The sequence below is a fragment of the Microtus oregoni genome, unplaced genomic scaffold (assembly GCF_018167655.1).
Source record: "Microtus oregoni isolate MIOR12 unplaced genomic scaffold, Mior012 000002F_ref0000024, whole genome shotgun sequence".
NCBI classification, from domain to species: Eukaryota; Metazoa; Chordata; class Mammalia; order Rodentia; family Cricetidae; genus Microtus; species Microtus oregoni.
The window spans coordinates 38524331-38546414 of record NW_024543061.1 but is presented as its reverse complement, the minus strand read 5'-3'; the positions used below and the strand labels follow the sequence as shown (position 1 = coordinate 38546414).

The following is a 22084-nucleotide window of genomic DNA, read 5'->3' as shown; positions in this document are numbered from 1 at the left end:
CACTGGCCATGGATTCAGAGGATTTGTGGCTTAACGCTAATGCTGTTACTGAGCAATTTAGAAAGAAAGCTTCCGAACACCCGAGAGTCTTTGGCTTCTCTGCAAGATGGATCAGTTGTTACTCTTTTCGATTCTGAAAGTGTTTTGGGGGGGGCTCATGAGTATGTGGGTGCACACATGTAGGCAGGCATGTGGTACATGTGCATGTGTGTGTGGTCAGAAGTATCACTCCTCAGCAATATCATTCACCTTGGTTTTGAGACAGGGTCTTTCATTCACCTGGGGCTTACTATCCAATATCCCAGACTGAGTCGCAGACCTAATGCTTGGTCATTTTTAAAGATGTTTGTTTGTTTGTTTAGTTCTGGGTGTGAAACCAGGACCTTGGTCTTTCTAGGTGAATACTCTACCTCTGAGCTCCAGGCGGGCTTAGAAAGATCATTTTTCCAAAAAAAAACAAACAAACAGACTAAAAAACAAACAAATAAAAACGCTGAGCAATAAAATAGTGGTGCAGATTATAGAGACTGAGAAGTAGTAAAGAAAACGGTTTCTACTCTCAGCCCCCTAGACAGACAAGGGACGAATCCAAGCTCTCCCGGTGTGGGGCCCTGGGGAAATGAACTTTCCTGTGCCTCACTTTCATCCTCTGTAAAGTGGGGGTAGAACAATGCTAATTAAAGAGGCTAATAAGAGTTAATTGACGTGTAGAATATTTAGCACACTGCCTAGAGCTTGGAAAGCATCCAGTAAATATTATCTGTTCTATCTAGGATTTTTTTTTTTTGATGGCGGTAAGAGCTAGGGAGTAAAAAGAAGTAAGAGCAACGCAGCTGACGCTCTACTCAGAGAGCAAATGTGCATGCGGTTTGACGAGGGCGCTGTGCTCGTTTCCCTAGCCTGCTGTGTGCAATTATCGGCCCATCCTCCTCAGACCCCTTTCCTCCTGGCGTCTGATAAATGTGGCCATCCGTCAGGCTTACGTATCAACATAGCCGGAGAACGAGTGGATTGCTCATATCCATCTATCACAAAAATCCCTATGTATCCTCTGGGCTGCTATGTAGGGTCTGCCCACCCAGATGTTATGCACCGCCACAATGCCATGCACTAATTGGCCCAGGGAACAGGATGACTCTCCACACATCCTCAGTGGCATGCTACGGCCCAAAAGGAACAAAAATGGTTTCTGGAGGAGATGCAAAAGGAAAAAGCTTCCTCCTCACTCTGGCATGTAGCTCACTGGTAGAGCCCTTGCCTAGCATATGTGAGGCACTGGGTTCAATTCTCAGGGTGTCAATAATAACAATGATGATAATAATAAATAAGCAAAGATTCGATGTGTGGCACTCAAAGTGAAAAGGGGAGCCCGTGAGCTGGCTCGGCAGGTAATGGCGCTTGCCTCCAAGTCTCATGACCTGATTTCAGTGCCCAGAACCCACAGGGTGGAATGAAAGCAGACTCCTACAAGTTGTCCTCCGACCTCCACTCGTACGCATGGCACCCACCCAACCACATGCAAACCCAAATAAATAATTTTTTTTTTTGTTTTTGTTTTTGTTTTTCGAGACAGGGTTTCTCTGTGGCTTTGGAGCCTGTCCTGGAACTAGCTCTGTAGACCGGGCTGGTCTTGAACTCACAGAGATCCACCTGCCTCTGCCTCCCGAGTGCTGGGATTAAAGGCGTGCGCCACCATCGCCCGGCCTGAAACTGGGAATGAGCTAGGGCCCACTGACCACATGTTTGCCTGGGTTAGTCAGTGTCCGATGCTCTAACAAATACCTGAGAGAAACACTTAGTGGGGAGGATTTATTTTGACTCAAGGTTTCAGTCTGGAATGACTGATTGATTCCACTCTTTTAGGGCTGTTGCAAGGCAAAACCATCATAGTGGAAGACCATGGCTAGAGAAAGATGACTGCCTCATGTTAGTCAGAATACAGAAATAGAGAAGATGGAGCTGTGGAAAAGTTGTGTCCTTCAAAGACATGCTCCCGGTCACCCATTTCCTTTCATCAAGGCCTCCACCTTTCTCAGGCTCCATTCAGGTGTGACTTTATCCATGGCTTAATCCATGGTTTAGATCAGGATCCTCCCCAAGGCTCTACCAATCAAAGGAAGGGAAACTGAGGAAGGGTACAATATTTGATTAAAAGTCAGCCAGGGACTGGGATGATGGCTCAGAGGGTGAGAAAAAAATGTGGTACAAGCACGAGAAGCTGCGTTCAAATACTCAGAACATATGTAAGAGACTGGGCATGGCCATGTGTGCTTTCGGTAACTGAAGCAGGAGGATTGCTGGGACTTGCTGGCCCCAGTCCTACTTCCAGGCTCAATGAGAAACCCTGGGAAGGATGGCAGAAAGTGCTAGGGCAGCACACCCGAAGTCCTCCTCTGGCCTTCAGGCATGCACGTGGGCACACACATCACACGCACAATTTAAATGCAACCATTGGCATCTCTCACATAATGAGAATCTCAAACTCTTTCAATAAAAAGGCTTATTTTTCGAGATACGTTCAAAGATGAAGACACAAATACCTTTTAAAGTATTTTTACTGCAGTTGTTTGAATTGAGTGCGGGGGCTCGGGATGAGAATACCTAGAAGTCTGAGTTCTAAAATGTGCAGAAGACTATGCTGCCATTCTGCCCAGTGTGCTGCCGTATGAACCAGATGCACACCAGAGTACTGTGTGTTACTCAACCTATTTTTTTAACATCTTGTTGATTTTTCTAAGGTGTCAATTTTCTTGCTCCTAGTCTCAATAGTCTTGTTTGTGAAGAAAGGCATTGCTGGATCACTCTAGAGAGCGGGCGAGCAGGGTGGGGCAGGAGATATCCATTACCTGAAATATCTGGCAGGCCTCTAGGGTGTTTTGTTTATTCATATACTACACTTGAAAGATGATCCTTCACCTATTCATAAAGCCTTTGGCAGTGATGTTCTTTGCCAGGCTGGCAAAGCTGGGAAGGCATAATGTCTTTGGAATTGAACACTTCCTCCACTTCTAGATGCTGGAGCAACAAGTGATTTAATTTGCCAACCAACTATGAATAATGACGGTATTTACTATAAGGCATTTTTTGTAGTAATGGGGCTAAGTACACAGCAGAAAGAGCAGTCCCCTGAGACTGTTTGACAAAGGCCCACTGTATAAGCGAAGACTTAAGTTGATTCCGTCAGGTACAAAACTTGATCATTTAGGCAAAATCCTCAAAGCTCATTCTTCAGCTGCTTGCCTGTCCTGCTCATACTCCTCCTGGATGGGATGTATTGTGGTAATTAATTATCTCACTCGTGTGAGTTAGAACATGATGGGGGAATACTGTTGACAAAAGATCCACTCTTGTTGCTTTTTTGTGAAGTGTGGCATGCTCTAACAAAGCTCTCCGTTCGTTACTTGGGGTTAGATTTTCTCCTCGCCAGAGTCGCCAAGGTAGAATTTCCTATAAACTGTGAATGGAGCCATTGCCTCCAAAAAGCCGCAACTTGAACTGAATCTGGGGTATTTATGACTAGAAGTGGCTGGGTCAGCTCCTCTGGGCCAGGCAGCTGGCACAGAAGAGAAGGCACAGCGCTCAGGACTTGAAGAGTCTGCAGGCTTCACTTGACCAAGCCTGACCTTGTACAAATTACTTCCCCTCTCTGAACCTCATTTCCTCTTGGGTAACAAGGAAGCACTATCACTGCTGTGTGGGATCAGGGGGAAATTCAGGAGATATATTCATAAAGCACTTGACACTTCGCAGGCATAAGAAAATACTTCATAAAGGCAGGTTCTTGTTTTTATAAAACCTTAGCACCGAGCTCAGAGTGTCTGGGATAAAAGGTCACTGACAGTATTTGCTATTGGTTTTATACCCGAGACAAGCTATATGGAAATTAAGTTCCCATCCTCAGTGGGTAAATGTTTATTAAGAAAGAAGGCAAGAATTCCTTTGTGTATGGGTTAGATGTAGGGTATCTGAAGTGTTTTCATCGGCAATCCCATGTTCTTTTAACCTCATACATGAATATAGGAAGCCATAGGCATCTTGTAATCAGATTTCTGAGCTCATTTCTCTATGATGATCCAGAGTGCTAACACTTGAGTTTTGTGTCTCCCTGGCTTGATGGAAACAAAAAAAAAAAGCCATGTGTCCCCCGAGACAAATCTGTATCAAGCATTTGGTGGTCTCTGTTATTTTAAAACACATGCACCCTGCTTGCTCTGACCCTTTGTTTTATACTCTGGAAACTTGTCTCCTGTGTTTATGAATAAAGTTTTATTGTCACACAGCTATGCAGTTACCCAATTGTGGCTGCTCTGATACTACTGGAGTAGAATAGCTATCTGTGACCCTGCTGCTTAGAGTTAAATGACTGGTATCAATCTTAAAAAATTTTACCATTTTCCCCTTTAGAGTAAGAAACTACATTTTAAAAAGCAGTGTGGGGTAAAGAATGTTAAGGGGGAAAAAATCCCACAATTCTATCACAGAAAAACAGAATTTGAAATATTTTCTCATCAAAAAACTAAGAGGCTGGGTAGAGCACTTGCTATGCAGGCGTAAGGACCTGGGTTCAAATCACAGCGCTCACTCGAAGAGCTGAGCATAGCAGCACGTGTTTGTAACCCCAGCATCAGAAGTCACAGCTCACTGGTCAGCCAGCCCAGCCAACGTGGTAAGTTTCAGTTCAGTGAGAGACCCTGCCTCCAGGAAGTAAGGAAAAGAAATTGAAGAAGACACCTAATGTCCTGCTCTGGCCATCTTCCTCCTCCCCAGGCACCCCACCGCCAAATGCAAACTCAGTGCAAACATTTAAGATTCTAATTTTAAAAGGCTCAAGTAAGTGATCAGTTTACGTTTGCTTGGTTCTTCATTTATATTTATATTATATATATGTGTGTGTATATATATATACACATATATATATAATGTGATGACTGATATGACCAGTGATTGATCAATATGCTTCTTCATTCGCACCTAAAATAATGAACATTGGCTCACTCTGTTATCAGTTTCAGCCCCAAAGGTTAGCAGCAGGCATCTCCCCGGCCCTCTGTAAACAAGAGGTTAAGGAGGGGGAGAACGCTAAGAAACTAACACTCTAGGAAAGCGACTGACTTTCAGGTGACACTCAGAGAACACACACCAGACAAGAGTAATAGGAAAGGCAGACTGTGGGAGACTTCCGGGAGGAGCTGATCCCTGTGCTGGTTTGTGAAGGACAAGTAGAGTCCTGTAGGTGCAGGGAAACAGAAGGGCATTCAGGCGATAAGGATTTCTTCAAAGCCTGCTGAGCAGAAAGTGTCAGAGACATTTGGACTGAGAACGACACCTGCCCTCAGATGGTCTGGTACTTCTGACATTTTCTTTAGACTCTTAGGAGAGGGAGCTATTGACTTAGAACTATTGCTGGCAGCAGTAAGGGTGGCAGGGTAGTGGGGGTCAGAAGGGAAGGGGATCAGAAGGTGGTGATGGCAATGTTGGTGTATCACTCAGAATAGAGGAGTTTACGGCCCAGCATCCATATGATGTCTCCTAACTGTCAATAACTTCAGTTCCAGGGGATCCGATGTCCTCTTCTGACCTCTGTGGGCCCTGCACACATGTGGCAATGACAACAAACTGCCCAGAGTCATACAAAAGTCAAGATTTGGATTTCCCCATACTATCGAGCCTGTCACATGGTGGCAAGCACCGTTCATTACTATCTTTCAGACTCATAGAATGTTCACAGTAAAGTGCATTGTAGGGTCTGGAAATTAGGGGTGTGGCCTCCAATGGGGCTTATGTTACTTCTCACAGATCATGGGTGAGAACAGGTCCATAACAAACCCAACTCACCTTACACTGGAGCCTGGAACAGCATGCATGCTGGTGCAGATTGTGTTGCTTAGCAATCAGACTAAGGTCAATAAGCAGGAAGGTTATCAGCAAGACCTGTGAGGATTGTTCCCTCTATAGGAAACCAGGAAGAGGGCAGAGTTAAGTGAGCCCAGAGAGGTTTAGTTACAATTCATGACCAGGGATGCCACAACCGACCTCACAGGTAGCTCTGGAGCCAAGAGTTATCCCTAGCTGAAACAAGAGCATTGCCTTCCCCCTCTAGTCCCATTAGCTCCCCTTGAAAGATGGCCCTTGAAAGCTGGGCTACCCTTGGAGGAGGCAGCTCTTTTTAAAGGAGAGCAAATTTCCAGAGGTAGCTGAGAACTGGCAGTTCACAGAGCTCCCAATAGCTGATGTGGATCATGCTGGCAATACATCGTAGCATCTTCTACAAAGCCTCCTAGCAGGTGCTGGCCCCAGACCGGAACTACGTCAGAGCCAGCAGGAAGCAAGTGGAGGGTGAAGGTCACATGAACAGGGAGACACAGAATTCAGCTATTAAAAATTGCACAACCTTCAGAGTGGCCACTTGACAGCCACCTACCCTCTGCTGAAGAGAGTGGGTAGCCATGGGATCAAGTACTAGTTACTACTAACTACCACCACCAACTAACTACCAACTAGCAGCAGGAAACTAAGATCCTCACTCAACCTCACCTTGAAAAGCAAAGTGACCTTTACTTTTTTATCCCATTACATAACATAAATATGTTTTTCAGAGTCATCATTTAAGGTTTAGTCTCCCAGTCTTTAAAATACATTTGTGAACTTTTCGGCACACAGCTCGGCAAACACGAGGTTAAGAATGGACTCTCCTGCCATTTCAAACGAATGTTTGTTTTTCTCTTTCCGTCTTGCAGTATAAAAAAAAGTCCTTGTTCACCCCCTGCTTAGGTTTATTCTGAACGTTATATTTTGGTGTTCTGACTGGTTGTTGTGGAAGAGCTTGCATGTCTCAAATAAAGAATAAGATCAGTGGTTCTAAATCTTATAAGAAAGATCATATGACTTACGGCATGGGAAGAAGGCAAAAGTTAAACCTTTGTTGAAGAAAAAAATTACTGAAGGTTCATGCGCAATTCCATCACCATCGTGTATGCAATTGTGCATGTAGACATCCAGAAATAAAGCCTGCTGTGAAAGAAGCTGGGAAATATTGGCAGGCCTCCGGTCTCGTTCTCTCATAATGTCCCGACTGCTTTTAGTCAGTTGAATTTTGTGTTTGGGTAGGGTTTTTGCCAAATAACTGTTTTCCATTTAATGGGTGCTGTTTTAAATCTTGCTGTCTTGAGTTTATACTAGTAGACATTAAGCTCTGTGTGATATACTTGGCTATCACACAAACAATATTGGCATTCAGGAAACAACAAAAAAAAGAAACAATTTTACGGAGTCAGGTCATTGCACACACCTGGAGGCTGAGGCAGGAGAATCATGGGGTAAATTTTTTTAAAGCAACCTGGGCTACATAATGACTTCCTGTCCAAAAAGAAAAATTGTATAGAAATGCAAAAAACGTAATGATAAATGCTTGCAATTCTCAGTTTTAAGGCAGCTTATTGATATTTTCCCAGGTCTGCCTCAAGCATTTTGTGGTGTGATAAAATCACACAGGGGCAAGTGAAACCTCTTCTGTGCCTCCTCACTTTTCCTAGAAATAGTCCCATCTGGGGCACATCAGTCGCAGAGCATCTACTCAGCATTTCCAGGGTCCTGGGTTCAAGTCCCAGGGAAGAGAAAGCTTGGGTCTATAATCCTAGCACTTAGGAAGCTAAGGCAGGAGGATCACAATGACTTGAAGGTCAGTGGGTTACACACTGACAGTCTATCTCCACAGACAGAGTCTTACCCCGACACTGACAGACAAATTTGAAGAATAATAATTTGTTTTGTCTGCTCTCATCTATAAATGATTTGTACTGTTGATGCCGTGCCATATCTTTATCTGACTTACGTTTGCATATGTATTGTTCTCCTGCCGTTGTCTCCCAGCCTGTGCTTGGAATGCTCTTCTAAGTTCTGCCCACCCTGTACTCTGCTGAGGAACGTTCCCGTCTCTCATGAAGGGACATCACATCCATCCCAGTTTGTCAGTGTCCTAAAGCACTAAAGTAAAGTCAGTGTGCTTGTTTCTTCCTGACACAAGCAGGAGCTTCTCCGTGGTCTGTGTGGAACACAAGTATCATTGTTGGAATGTCCTACATGCTGTGCCTTGTCTTTGGCTCATCAAATGTCCATGTCACTGGCTTTGTGACTGTATTAGTCAGTAGGTGACAGTGCTCTAGACAGCTGAGGACAAGCCCTCTCACCAACTCATAACTTCAGATATTGAAAGGTAAAGAATCTATTATGGTCTAATTGATCTAATCAGACCCGTGAGTCTCTTATGCATCTAAATGAACTGGGAAGAAAAACTTGAAAATGATTATCTAGAGATTTGAAGTTCACGAGTTCAAATTCTGGGCCTGGGGTGATGACTCAGTCAATAAAGTGCAACCTTGAAAGCTCAAAGAACTGGGTTCAATGCCAGAACCCACATATTTGTGAAAACTGTGGGTGCCGTGTCATGTGCTTGTAATCTCAGCGCTGGAAGGCAGAGACAAGTGGTCCCTGGGGTTCCCTGGCAGCCACCCCAGCCACTTGGTGAGATAGAGGCCAGTGAGAAACGTCGCTCAAAGAAACAAGGTGAACACCAGGCAGTGGTGGCACCTGCCTTTCATCCCAGCACTCGGGAGGCAGAGGCAGGCAGAGCTCTGTGAGTTCGAGGCCAGCCTGGTCTACAAGAGCTAGTTCCAGGACAGCTAGGACTGTTACACAGAGAAACCTTGTCTTGAAAAAACAAAGCAAAACAAACAGGCCCAAGGTGAACAACACCTGAGGAAGGACAACTGCTGAGGTTGTCCTCTGGTGTTTACACAGGTGTAGATACACGCGTGCACAGTTGTGATTAGCCATGTTGAATTCTCGGAAGCTCAGTTTTCCTCTGCTGTAAATGTGGGCAACAATAGTCTCTTTTCCCTGGAAGATCTGTGTTTCTGAGATTATTGTAAGAACTGAATGTACTGCCGGTTAGAAATGTTACTTTTATGTGGATGGATAATAGGCAGTAGATGGAGGATAGCTAGAAGGATGGATGAATGGGAATTTGATGGGGGCTGACTCACTGAACAATGGATAGATAGTGGGTGGATGGATAGATGGATGGAAAACAGATGGATGCACGTTGAATAATTGTCTTCCTATACTCATGGCTCTCGATGTATAGTATAAACTTAACAGCTTCTGAAATATACAGAGCCTTGTCCCCTTTCTCCCATCACCTCAAATGAAGCATTACAGTATTTATGAGCATTGTAAAGGGACAGCGGTGTCTTCGGGAGCAGTGTGAACTCCAGAGGCACTTGTGGGATGTGCACATGGGTGTGCTTGCTGTACACATTGGTGGTTCTGGGGAGGAGCTGGTAGGAGGCCATTTGTGATTACCGGTACCAACACACGGTAGGGTGCAGCATTCCTGCAGCTCTGTCCAGGAGACCTGTTTGTATTTTGGAAATCTTTGGAAGTCTCACCCTAGAAGAAGGCCTAGCAGACTGATCTGTGCATGTGTGTTTAGCTTCCTCACTGCTGTCAACAAAGAGCCAATACGAGGTGGAAGAGAGCATATTTGTGTGACTTCTCGGATGATCACTTCTTCATGAGGGATCTATGTTAGGGGCAAAGTAGACAGTGAAGCAGGCAAACTAAGGACCGCTTTGAAACTCACCCACGACCAGAACCCTCTGTGTCTGCCCCAGGGCGGGAGGCTGGCAGCCCTGTAGCCCTCATCAGTTCTGAATGCAAGTGATTGCCATTTCCTGCCAGGGCCTGTGGCTGGGATCTGGAAGGTGTCCTGTTTTTCCTGACGGATGCTGATGTCGTCCCAAACCATTAACTTTCTTTTCTTGGTGTCTTTCACTGGTTGCCAGGCATTGCTTAGCCATTGGCCTCTCTCTCGTTCTCACCCACTAAAGTTAAGTGTAGTAGGGCCTGTTTTTATTTTATTTACTTATTTTTATTTTCATTTCATCTAATTTGCTTGGGTTCTTAGAAGTAAAAAGCAAAAGTGAATCTCTCTTTCTCTGCCTCTGTCTGTCTTTCACTGTCTGTCTGTCTCTCTCTCTGTCTCTCTCTGTCTCTTTCTCTCGGGTTCTTAGGAGTAAAAAGCAAAAATGAGTCTCTCTGTCTCTTGGTCTCATTAGTGTTTGATTAAAAACTTGCTTTGCTTAACTCTTGGCTTCGTGCAGGTGTTTTCCAATTCTGCAAGCACAGGCAGTATAAAGAGACTGGGATCCTGTTTAATCATCAACCTCAAATAATGACAGAATCATAATCTCAGGAAAAAATGAAATGTTAGTTATTTTACAAATATTTATTAAAGAGAGGAATATTTTATTTTTAATAAGTAAGCTAATACCAGTGCTATACTACCGACTCTTAACCATGAGTTCCTGTGATATTCATGGGTACTTTCTTCTGTAGGGTTTGTATATATTAAACTTTCAAGGCATTGATGCCAAACATAGCTCCAGCCAAGCTCATAAGATTTGGCTGTTAAATTTTTTTGAAATATATATATTAGTGAATGCATTTTCCTTTAATAAATTCAGAAGCCAATTTTTGAGAAACAATTTCTTGACTCCAGACAATGTCCTTTGTCCCGTACCCAGTGCTTACAGTGAAACCTTTTCAAGATCAGATGCCACAGTTAGTTGTAAATAATGGCAAAAGTTTGCCATACTATCACCCGAATATTGTGTATTTTTAATAAATCATACTTGTGTGTTGTCTTCCTTTCCCCGTTTTAATATATTTATTGTTTTACTCTCAGCTGATGGGAGATATTTAAATGAATAAATAAGTAAATTATGCATGTCTATCATATGCATATATGTAAAATAAGTATTGATACATGTGTGCATATGCGTGTGTGCCATCTTAGTTTGGTAGTCACTGCAACCCAACGCCCTACATAAACAACTTAAAAAAAGAAAGCTTTGTTTTGACTGATTGTTTCAAGTCTATTACAGTGGACAGAACAGCATGGTTCATGGCAACCAGGAAAGAGAGAGCATGCCTGCAATACCTGGATTTCTCCCTTTTCCTTTTGATTTACCCTGAATCTTGCCTCCAGGATGGTGCCTCCTTTATTCAGGGTTGCTCTTCACGTGTGTGCGCGCGCATGCGCACACACACATACTCAGGATATGCCACACCAATCTCCTCAACTTCTCTCCATGCAGTCAAGCTGTCAATCAAGATCAGCCACCACATACATGTTCATATGTGACTGTCTTGAGTTTTCTCAGGGAGTAAAACCGTGAGCTGATGCCTTCACTAAGCATAGCTGTTGCCTTCTTATCTTTGGTCAACAACACTTCCAAGCCGCCGGCCTGACTGAAACAGTCTGCCACCAATGTGGATGGACTCCATTGGAGGTACATTCTTTAGGAAATGCCTATAAAGTTTACAGAAGTCCAGCAAATGAAAATGCAGTGAGTGCAACCACTCTGGAAAGCAGTGTGGCGGTTTCTCAGGAAATTTGGGATCAACCTACCCCTGGACCCAGCAATACCACTCTTGGGAATATACCCAAGAGAGGCCCTATCATACAACAAAAGTATATGCTCAACTATGTTCATAGCAGCATTGTTTGTAATAGCCAGAACCTGGAAACAACCTAGATGCCCTTCAATGGAAGAATGGATGAAGAAAGTATGGAATATAGACATATTAGAGTACTACTCAGCAGTAAAAAACAAGGACTTTTTGAATTTTGCATACAAATGGATGGAAATAGAAAACACTATCCTGAGTGAGGTAAGCCAGACCCAAAAAGAGGAACATGGGATGTACTCACTCATATTTGATTTCTAGCCATAAATAAAGGACATTGAGCCTATAATTTGCGATCCTAGAGAAGCTAAATAAGAAGGTGAATCCAAAGACAAACATATAGGCATCCTCCTGAATATTAACCTTCATCAGGCAATGAAAGGAGACAGAGACAGAGACCCGCATTGGAGCACCGGACTGAAATCTCAAGGTCCAAATCAGGAGCAGAAGGAGAGACAGCACGAGCAAGGAACTCAGGACCACGAGGGGTGCACCCACACACTGAGACAATGGGGATGTTCTATCGGGAATTCACCAAGGCCAGCTGGCCTGGGTCTGAAAAAGCATGGAATAAAACCGGACTTGCTGAACGTAGCGGATAATGAGGACTACTGAGAACTCAAGAACAATGGCAATGGGTTTTTGATCCTACTGCACGTACTGGCTTTGGGCCTAGGCAGTTTGGATGCTCACCTTACTAGACCTGGATGGAGGTGGGTGGTCCTTGGACTTCCCACAGGTCAGGGAACCCTGATTGCTCTTCGAGCTGATGAGGGAGGGGAACTTGATCGGGGGAGGGGGAGGGAAATGGGAGGCGGTGGCGGGGAGGAGGCAGAAATCTTTAATAAATAAATAAATTTAAAAAAAAAAAAGAAAATGCAGTGAGTGATACCCATGCCCCCTGATAAAGAAGAGCAGAGAGCTTATAGGTGCCGAACCTCTTGCTGGTTCTGCTGATCCACTTCTTTGTGAACATGGACCATAGTGGTGACTGGATATTAGGTACAAAGGCAAAGCACCAGCTATTAAAAACCAAGTATGGCTGTTGCCCTTTGGCCCACGCCTGCCTGAGGTCAAGGTAGGGAGTTGCAGGCCTGGGGGACCTGCAAAGAAAAAGAGGAAGCAGCATGGGGTCCCCAGGTGCCTTCCTGGACCACAACAGCAGGGATTGAATGACATCAGTCTGTTTGAATGACGAAATTTTCTATGAGATGGGTGCTATGTGATTCCTATGAGCAGTGTTCACACATCTTGTGGGAACCAAGGCTGATTGACAGTATGCTTCCAGCCCTGTGCCTCCTTCCTTGCTTCCTGTGGTGCCCAGAGTGCATGTGTAATTCCTTGGGGACTTGTGTGCTCTTCTAATAAGCTGCTATGTGGTATCTGAAAATACTGTTGTCAGATGAGGTGTAGGGTGATAAGACTGTAACCCAGCCAGCAGTTGAGAAGCTTTAATGGGAGGAACATGAGTTTTAGATCAGCCCGGACTACATGGTAAATTCCAGGCCAGCATGCAATACATAGTGAAATAGTACTTCAAATGAAACAAGGGCTGGGGGTTATATCAATAATGCAGTTACTTGCCTAGCCTACACAAGCACCTAGGTTTGACCCCCAGCACTTCCAGACAAACACCATTGTCAAATTTAAATGCAAAGATATATATGGCATGGGCTGGAGAGATGGCTCAGAGGTTAAGAGCATGGCTACTCTTCCAGAGGTCCTGAGTTCAATTCCCAGCAACCACATGGTTGAGAAACATTGAAACATGGCTCACAACCATCTGTAATGAGATCTCTTGCCATCTTCCGGCCTGTAGGTAGAACGCTCTATACATAATAAAAAAATAAAAAATAAGTAAATAGAATTGTTAAAAAAAAGAGATCTATATGGCTGTTTAGAGTACATGGAATAATGACCCAAAAAGAACCCAAAATCTATCTTACTAAAAAAACAAACAAAAGTAAGGGCTTTCTAAAAATGAGATTCTTTCTTCTTCTCTTATATAGGTTAAATTACCTAAAATGATAATTGAAATATTTTGAAGCAGATAAAAATATAGTTACTCTGGTAAATTCTTCCAATCTTTTTAAAGGAAAATTTTGTTGTATGCAATCAAAATGTATAATGTCCCCCTTGACATATTTTAGGGAGGGGGATTTTATTGCTTCATTATTAGCAAACCAGTAAGTTAAGTGACAGTCCTTTTGTGTGACAATTAGTTTAAATGTCAACTTGACACAATGTAGACGTACTTATGTCTTAGTAAGGGGTTGGCTAGATCAGCTCTCTTAATGGACACGCCTATGCAGGGCTATCTTGATTACAGTTATTGAGGTGGAAAGACCTGCCCACTCTGGCCAGCACCACTCCCTAGGCCGGGGATCCTGAGCTGTAGAAGAGTAGAGAAAGTGAGCTGAGCACAAGGAAGCATGTATGAGTTCATTGTAGCTGTTTCAAATCCCTGCCACCTTGTTTTCCATGCTGGGTTGGCCTCTAACCTGTAATCATAGGTTGTAATAAATCCTTTCTTTTCTATGTTATGTGAGTCAGGGTAGTTTATCCCAACAGGAATGAAACTAAGACACTCTGTGACATAAGCTTCCCAGGCCTAGAAAATTATCTGTGCTATCTTTCCAGGTAAAATCAAAGTATAAAACAATATATGGTGTGTGTGTGTGTGTGTGTGTGTGTGTGTGTGTGTTTATATGCATATGGATGTGTATAAATAATTTATGTTTGTGTAGATATAGATAAATGAAAATCGTCTGTATTCATGTATGTGAGTGGCTAGAGTTTGGAATACACAATTCAAATCCAGCAATATTTCATCCCCCAAGTAGAATAAGTGAATGAAGGGAGGAATTTCCATTTTTTTTACTTTCGGAATTCTGAATTTCAGTTTATATTATAAGAGTACGTACACTTTTTGTAAAACTTTTTTTTCAGAATGCTTGATCAAAGCCAGGTGTGAGGGTACACACACCTCTAATTCCTGAACTCAGATGGTACAGGAACAGAGGATTGTGAGTTGAAGGTCAGCCTGAACATTATCAGAGAGTCTGTCTCAACAACATGGAAAAGCAGCCTACTTTCTCTAGACTCGTGTGTAGACCATTTCTGGAACAGCACTGACTTTACCTGGCTCCACTCACACGGAGCCAGATTGCAATAATGCCTCCAGTATTTTCATAGTGTGTCCTCTTAATGATGGGTAGTTATTATTGATTCCATTGCTATAGAGCAGAAGGGAACATTTGTGCTCTTTTGGGAACTATAGAATTATCATTAAAATAACATATATTCACCAATTTGATTGTTACAGGTAGGCATGACTTAGAGGGTCAAAGTTCTTCAATGTTTCTCAATGATATTTTCCAAATATACTACGACTCACATATTACATTATCACAACACGAACTTTTAATTGGTGAGACCATCCTATGCATACTACCCTGACGTCTACCAGCTTGCTTACCGATGGATCTTACAGGTAGTGGTATCTCACTATTCCTCAGACTATCGCGTAATGAGTGTGCCACGTTTTCATCAGTTGTGTGTGCTGTTTTTAGTTTCTGTCAAGGCAGTGCCACGATAAATATTTATATACATGAGATGTTTGTTGTCAGATTTCTATAAAGTTAACAACTTGAAGCAGGTGCTACTTAGTGGTTTCTGGTTTTCCAGAACGACTGGACCAGTTTATACTGACATAGAGTGAACCGAAATCCTAGCCAGCAACTCTGGGTTTACACCATTCTGCTAGCCAAAATATGTATTTCTTGTCTGTCTTCATTTTACCTCATTTATTAATAGAGCTTTTCAACTGCCGTGACTTCCTTAAGGGCCTGTTCCTTGGAACAGTGGCACTGTTCTTGTCCAATAACACCGGGGAAGTGTATTCTGCATTTTACCATGCTGTGTGTTGGTTTACATGTTTTCAGCGCTAACCTGAGAGTGAGTTTTCGTCTCTTAGAAAATGTTTGATTAATGTGGAATCTTGTTGTGTCATAAGTTGATATGGAGTGCTGGTTCTCGTCCGTGTGCACAGTATATAACTGCTCCTCCACCTTGCACATAAATCTTAAGCTTTACAAGGAGCCAAGTATAATTATTTCTTTGAGCCATTGTATTATATGGCTTCATACTCTGGATCCCCCTGCCCACTTATTGTTTAGTACATTTTAGCAACTGGGGTCTATCGCAGCTATAAATGTGCTAAATTTCATTTAGATAAACCTGATGGAAATCACAAAAGCCTTTACTCATTTGTTAGTGTAAAAAGGAGAGAGGTCATGGGCAGGAAAAGAAAATAGCACTGCGTCTTTTCTCTTTTACATATTTATGCTGAGGCCTTTGCTTATCAACTTTTTTAAATCTGTGATTATTAAATTAAATGTGATCACCTGAGCTGTCTTGGTGAGTCTTCTTAGCCACCAGCAACCATGAAACTGCCCCGTATCTCCGAGAGAGACAGCAGAATTGATCACTTGAGGGCTGGCTGAAGCTCCCTGTTTCCCTCCATCAAGTGATTCCATAGGTGACCTCTGAGGTGGGGTGGGGTGTATTTTATGTAGTTTTGATCAGGACTAGACTTACTCAGAAGTCAGCTAGAGTTGCTGCAGGAAACCCATGCCCAAAGGGCTTTGACACTCTTTGCAGCTACTCTCCTGGTAGTGCCCACCAGGTGAGTGGCAGAAAGGCTAGTCTCTGTGTGTATGTCCTATGTGTGCTGCCAAGGGGCCAGGATGGCTCTCTGCCTCCTGAACCTAGTTACCCTGATGCCTATCTGCTTCTAAACCCCCAATTTGAAATAAATGGCTTCAATCTGAGCTGTTCCCCCACCCCCAGCATCCTTCTGTTTTTGAGCATTTGGTCTCCCATTGGTTGTATTGAATTGGGAAGTTATGGAACCTTTGAGTTTCAGGGCCTAGATAACAGATGTTAGCTAATAGGATCAGGCCTTAAGGGTTATATCCATCTTCCAGTCTGCCCACCATGTAAAGAATACCACATGCTCCTGCCACTGCCACCTTGGGTCCCTCTGTCGTGCCTTCCCCTGTGAAACTGTGACCCAGAATAAACCTTTCCTCCCAGGAGCTGCCTCCTTGGGGCATATTGCCACAGTGGTGAGAAAATTACTAACACAGAAAGTTTGTGAGTCAGAACCAGAGGTGTGGGAGGTGAGGCTGGTCAAGGCATGACAGTTGTGTGGCCTACCAGAGTGTCATCGTGGGCTGTTTAGTTCCCTAGCTCTCTCCTTCCTTGCTCATTTTCCAAACCTGATTTTTAGAGCCACTTCTACATCACCTGATGGGTCTGGTTTGGTTCAGAATCTGTGGCCCCTCCCGGGCTTTCTGGGGAAATCCTGATTGGCCTCTGAGCTAGGGTTTCTCTACCACTTCAGGTCTTAGAAATCACAGAAGACGGTAGCCTTTTTACAACCACTGGTACGTGGGTGGGACTACTCAGAGATGGAGTGACCGTTGTAGGTATTGCGGCTACACTCAAGGCTCAGAAGATCCATAGCTCAGGAAGCACAGAGCAGGTGATGCTGTGCTTGAAGCTGATCACGGTGCCCTTACTCCTCCGCCAGTGATGGGATCAGAGTAAACCTATGGCCTAAGGCAGGCAAGGAAAAGCTCTCTGTTCTTCAAAATGGTTAGTGTGGAGATCTTCATGCCTGGAAGGGTGGCAGCCATATTGCAATTATGACTATCAACCTTCAGGAAATATGCTGAAATGGAAAAAATAGGAGGAACTTGGGGCCTTCAGTATATTGGTGATGGTAGAACTCACCAACTTCGAAACTGTCTTAATCCTGTATACTAAGATCAAAGGCCTCTAGTAATCAAGCATTGTATTAGTTACCATTCTCCTGACTGTGACCAAATCCTGGCAAGGAGAAGCAGGGAACATAGTCCATCGTGGTGGGAAGTCACAGAGTCAGGAGTGTGATGGGGCTGGTCACATAGCAATGAATGATTGCTATTGTTCAGCTCACACGCTCCTTTTCCTGCAGTCTAGGACCCACCCATGTTTAGGGTAAATCTTCCCACCTCAATTATTCTACTCTAGCTAACCCTCACAGGAATATCAGAAGTGTGTCTTCTTGGGGTCAAATTCATAACCAATATAAACTATCACAGAGATTTTCCACTTGGTTTCATTCTTGCTTCTGCAGAAAAACTTTATGATAGAATAAAACTTTATGATAGAATAGCCACTCAAGGCTAAGACTTAGCAGAGAGGCATGCAACCACAGCAAGAATACAAGAGGCTCAAAATAGGAACCTCCCGAGAAAAGACATCAAGAACTGGGGATGTGCCGATCAAAGGGAAAGGCTTAAGCTCAAAGGTAGATGGGCTGAAGCAGGAGGGAAATGCTGACCACTTGAAGGCCCTTCATATGAAAGAGTCCAGGGCACTCTGCATGCTTTGTCCATTGCTGCTTCTTGGTTAATGTGAGAGGGAGAGTGGAGATGCTTTGGGACAGTTCTGAGGGGCAGAAGAGCATGGTCCCTGGGAACCCAGAGCCCTGTGGAGGCTCAGATGCTGCAGCCCTTTCCTAGCTGTGTGTGGCTTTTGTAAACAAAAACATCAGCCAGGTAGAGCGGTGCCTCTAATTCTAGCACTTGGGAGGCAGAAGCAGGCAGATCCCTGAGTTTGAGGCCAGCCTGGTCTACAGAGTTCCAAGACAGCCAGGGCTACGCAGAGAAACCCTGTCTCGAGACACTAAAACAAGCAAACAAAAAGCATCTCTTTGCCTCAGTTTTCTCATTTGTAAAATGGAGACAGTAATAAGAATCCCTGTTGAAATAAGAGCGGCAGGGCTGCATCCCCGGCACCCGGCCGCCCACATGGCTAGCTCTAGCTTATGCCCCAAATAATTACACGGAAACTGTATTCTTTTAAACACCACTTGTCCCATTATATCTAGCCTTTTCTCGGCTAACTCTCGCTCCTGGACTAGCCCATTTCTTACAATCTGTGTAGCCCACGAGCTGGCTTACCAGGAAAGATCTTAACCTGTGTCTGCCTGGAGTGGGAGAATCATGGCGACTCCTTGACTCAGCTTCTTTCTCCCAGCATTCTGTTCTTTTTACTCCGCCTACCTAAGGGTTGGCCTATCAAATGGGTCTAGGCAGTTTCTTTATTAATAAGAAATCACTCCCACATCAAATCCCGACCTCAAAGATGTTACACGGTTTATGCTAGGTAATCCCTTGAGGTGGAGACTAGACGGGGCCTGGTGTGCATTAAAGGACTATGTAAGTGTTTGTTTTTCCTAATCTTTAGTTGTCATTTAAACCCATATTCTGAAAACAGTCACTTGGTAGTGTAGTCTCTGCTACTACACAGCCTGACATGACCATATTAAGAAAACCTAGGGCTGATGAGATGATGATAGAAGGAGAGAACTGACCCCTGAAGGTTGTCCTCTGAACTCTACACACACAGAGAGAGAGAGAGAGAGAGAGAGAAGGAGGGAGAGAGAGAGAGACATCTAGCCGAGAGTGGAGTGGAGGCATGTAATCTCAGCACTGAGAGAAAGACTGAGACAGGAGGATAACAAGTTTGAGAGCAGCCTGGGCTATGTAGTGAGTTCCAGGACACCAAGACACTGTGAGTTACAGAGTAAGACTCTTTTCAGAAAACTGCCAAAAAAAGGAGGAAGAAAAAGAGGAGAAAGAGGAGACCCATAATACCATGCACTAGTGAAAACAAAGGATAGCTAGACCTCACCGATTGCTGGTAGGCATGTAAAATGATAGATAAGACAGTTGGAGGGGGGGACTATTGTGCAGTTTCATAAAAAATTAAAGGCATGTCCACCGTTTGCTCTGTTTTCTCATCTCTTGCTTATTTATTAAAGAAAAGTAAATGTATGTGTGTATATATATATATGTATATATATATATGAGTGCACAGCATACATACATACACACACACTTGGTTCAGTGTATGAAGCTCTGCTTAGAAGAATACGTCTCTGTAATTCAATTTATATAAAATTCTAGAATAGAAGAAAATTATCTATATTGCTATAAATCTGAAGAGTGTCTATAAAATTGTCAGTGGTACTTTCTAGAAGTGTTCTCTATCTTGGTGGCTTCTTATACCCTAAATAAATAGGGTATGTATGTCTTGGGTGTAAATTATAATTCAATTTTTTTTTATTTTAGTGTGTGTGTGTGTGTGTGTTGTCTGTGTATCGTGGGCTGCCTGCACATGTATGTACAGATGCACGCATATGTTCAGATCCAGAGGAGGATGTTGGGTGTCCTACTGCATCCATATCTGCCTTATTTTCTTGAAACAGGGTCTCTTACCAGACTCAGAGCCAGGCTGGCATTCAGAAAGTCCCAGCAATCCTCCTGTCCCCAGCTGCAGAGCACTGAAAGTGGTGGTGCGTGTCTGTGCTCACAGCAGTCAACACCAGCTGGCTGCTGCACAGTGAGCTCCTGGGCGAGAAACAAATGGGGGGGATGGTAGAACTCAGTATCTTAAGAACTGGAAAGGAAGGGAAAGCACAAAGCTTTTCTTTCCTGGGCGGGTGACGCTCCTGGGTGACCAGTCATTCAGCGGTACTGAGCAGAGTGGCACCCACTGGCAGATGGAGAAGAAGATCTGGCCTCAGTGAGATACTCCAGGGAGCAGGACCGGCGGGATTAGAAAGTTGAAACAAATGATTTGGGTCTTGAGTTTTCTACCATAACAGGTAGACTGTTTTTCCAGTGCAAGAACACAGGCTGCAGGACCTAGGGGAGAGTCCTCATCCAAAGATCATCCAGAAGGGGAAAGCTTTGGGAAGCACAGTAGATAGATGTGTCTGGAATGATACCTTGAAAGCCCAGTCGGCAAGCCTGGGCCGTAAGAGGCGGATGGGTAAACAGCTCCACCTTCTTCATCAAATAAATAACAAAGAGTGAGAGGTATCTCTAGATCAGCCAAGACCTAAGAGGGATGTGAACCACTGTCAAAATGTGGCACCTGGCTTTGGATCTTGTTTCTGGCAAAGTTGGGGAGAAAATGAGGCCAGGCAAAGTAGTATATATCTTTAATCCCAGCACATTCTATAGGCAAAGGCAGATGGACAGATCTCTGTGAGTTCAAAGGCAGAATATTCTATATAGACAGTTCCAGAACAGCCAGGGATGACATAGTGAGACCCTTACTTGGGATTGGGGGAGAAGAGGAAAAGGAAGGGGGACGGGAAAGAACTGAATGCGGTCTTACATGTGTATAATCCCAGAACTCTGGAGGCTGAGGCAGGAGGATTGTGAGTTTGAGGCCAAGCGTACCACATAATGAGATCTTGACTCAAAAATAAACAAATAAGAAAATTACTAATCATTTAGAAACCTGAACTCTAACACATTTGAGGATATTGAGAATTTTTTCCTTTTCACTCTCTGGGGTTATGTTCCAAAAGACTGTCGTGGTCTTTCATGTCGAAATATTTACAGATTTCTGAAGCTTAGATTTGATTCAGAATGACCCAGAGGACAGAGAGGAGGTGAGGTGATAGATGAAGCAAAAGTGGCCGATTAAAAGGTGTGTGCTGAAACAGGGAGGGCACAGCATGATGCCAGCCTGCTGCTGTGTGTGCCCCTGAAATCTTCCCCCATTAAAGATTTTATTTTATTCAGGAGTAACTCTAACTGAAGGCCAGCCTGGGCTACATAGAGAAGACCTCTGTGTCAGAAGAAATGGAGGTGGAGGAGGATGAAGGAGAGGAAGGGAAAGAGGGGAATGAAGGAGAGGAGGGGGAAGAGGAGGAAATAGTTTTGTTTTCTTTTCAAAGGGCTGCAAATGGGCAGAGAAAGGGGAAAACGAAACAGAACAAAAAATCAAAGTCCACAGAAAGCCAGGAAGGAAGTGAGATGGAAGGCTGTGGTCAGCCCACTTTCTTTGCATGTTGTCTGCAGCGGCCTCTCGGAAAAGTGTGGCTTGGGACTCTGGGCTCTGGGTGTAGATTCTGTTTTCTTACCCCTGATGGGGAGAGGCTCCTTGCACTGACTCCTCTGAGTCTCAATTTCCTGTGTGTAAAATGGACTTCAAACATGTTCTTCAAAGGCATTTTTGTCTTTATTTTTCCAAACAAAAGGAAGTTACTAGGTTTTTACAGAGTTTGTGTCCATAGTCTGGAAAGCTGCAGACACCTCTGGCCTCTCTGTGAGACAGATGTGAGGACCCCTCAATGCCTGCCTCTCTCTCTCTCTCTCTGTGAGACAGATCTGAGGACCCCTCAATGTCTGCCTCTCTCTCTGTGAGACAGACCTCAATGCCTGCCTCTTTCTCTGTGAGACAGACCTGAGAACCCCTCAATGCCTGCCTCTCTGTGAGACAGACCTGAGAACCCCTCAATGCCTGCCTCTCTCTCTCTGTGAGACAGACCTGAGGACCCCTCAATGCCTGTCTCTCTCTCTCTCTGTGAGACAGACCTGAGAACCCTCAGTGCCTGCCTCTCTGTGAGACAGACCTGAGAACCCCTCAATGCCTGCCTCTCTCTCTCTCTGTGAGATAGACCTGAGGACCCCTCAATGCCTGC

General features: G+C 44.0%; 1 protein-coding gene across 4 annotated transcripts in view; it reads left to right on the top strand.

Annotated features, from left to right (window-relative positions):
• Frmd4b (FERM domain containing 4B) overlaps window positions 1-22084 on the top strand; it is a 188411-nt gene that overhangs the window by 1780 nt on the left and 164547 nt on the right. The window lies entirely within an intron of this gene.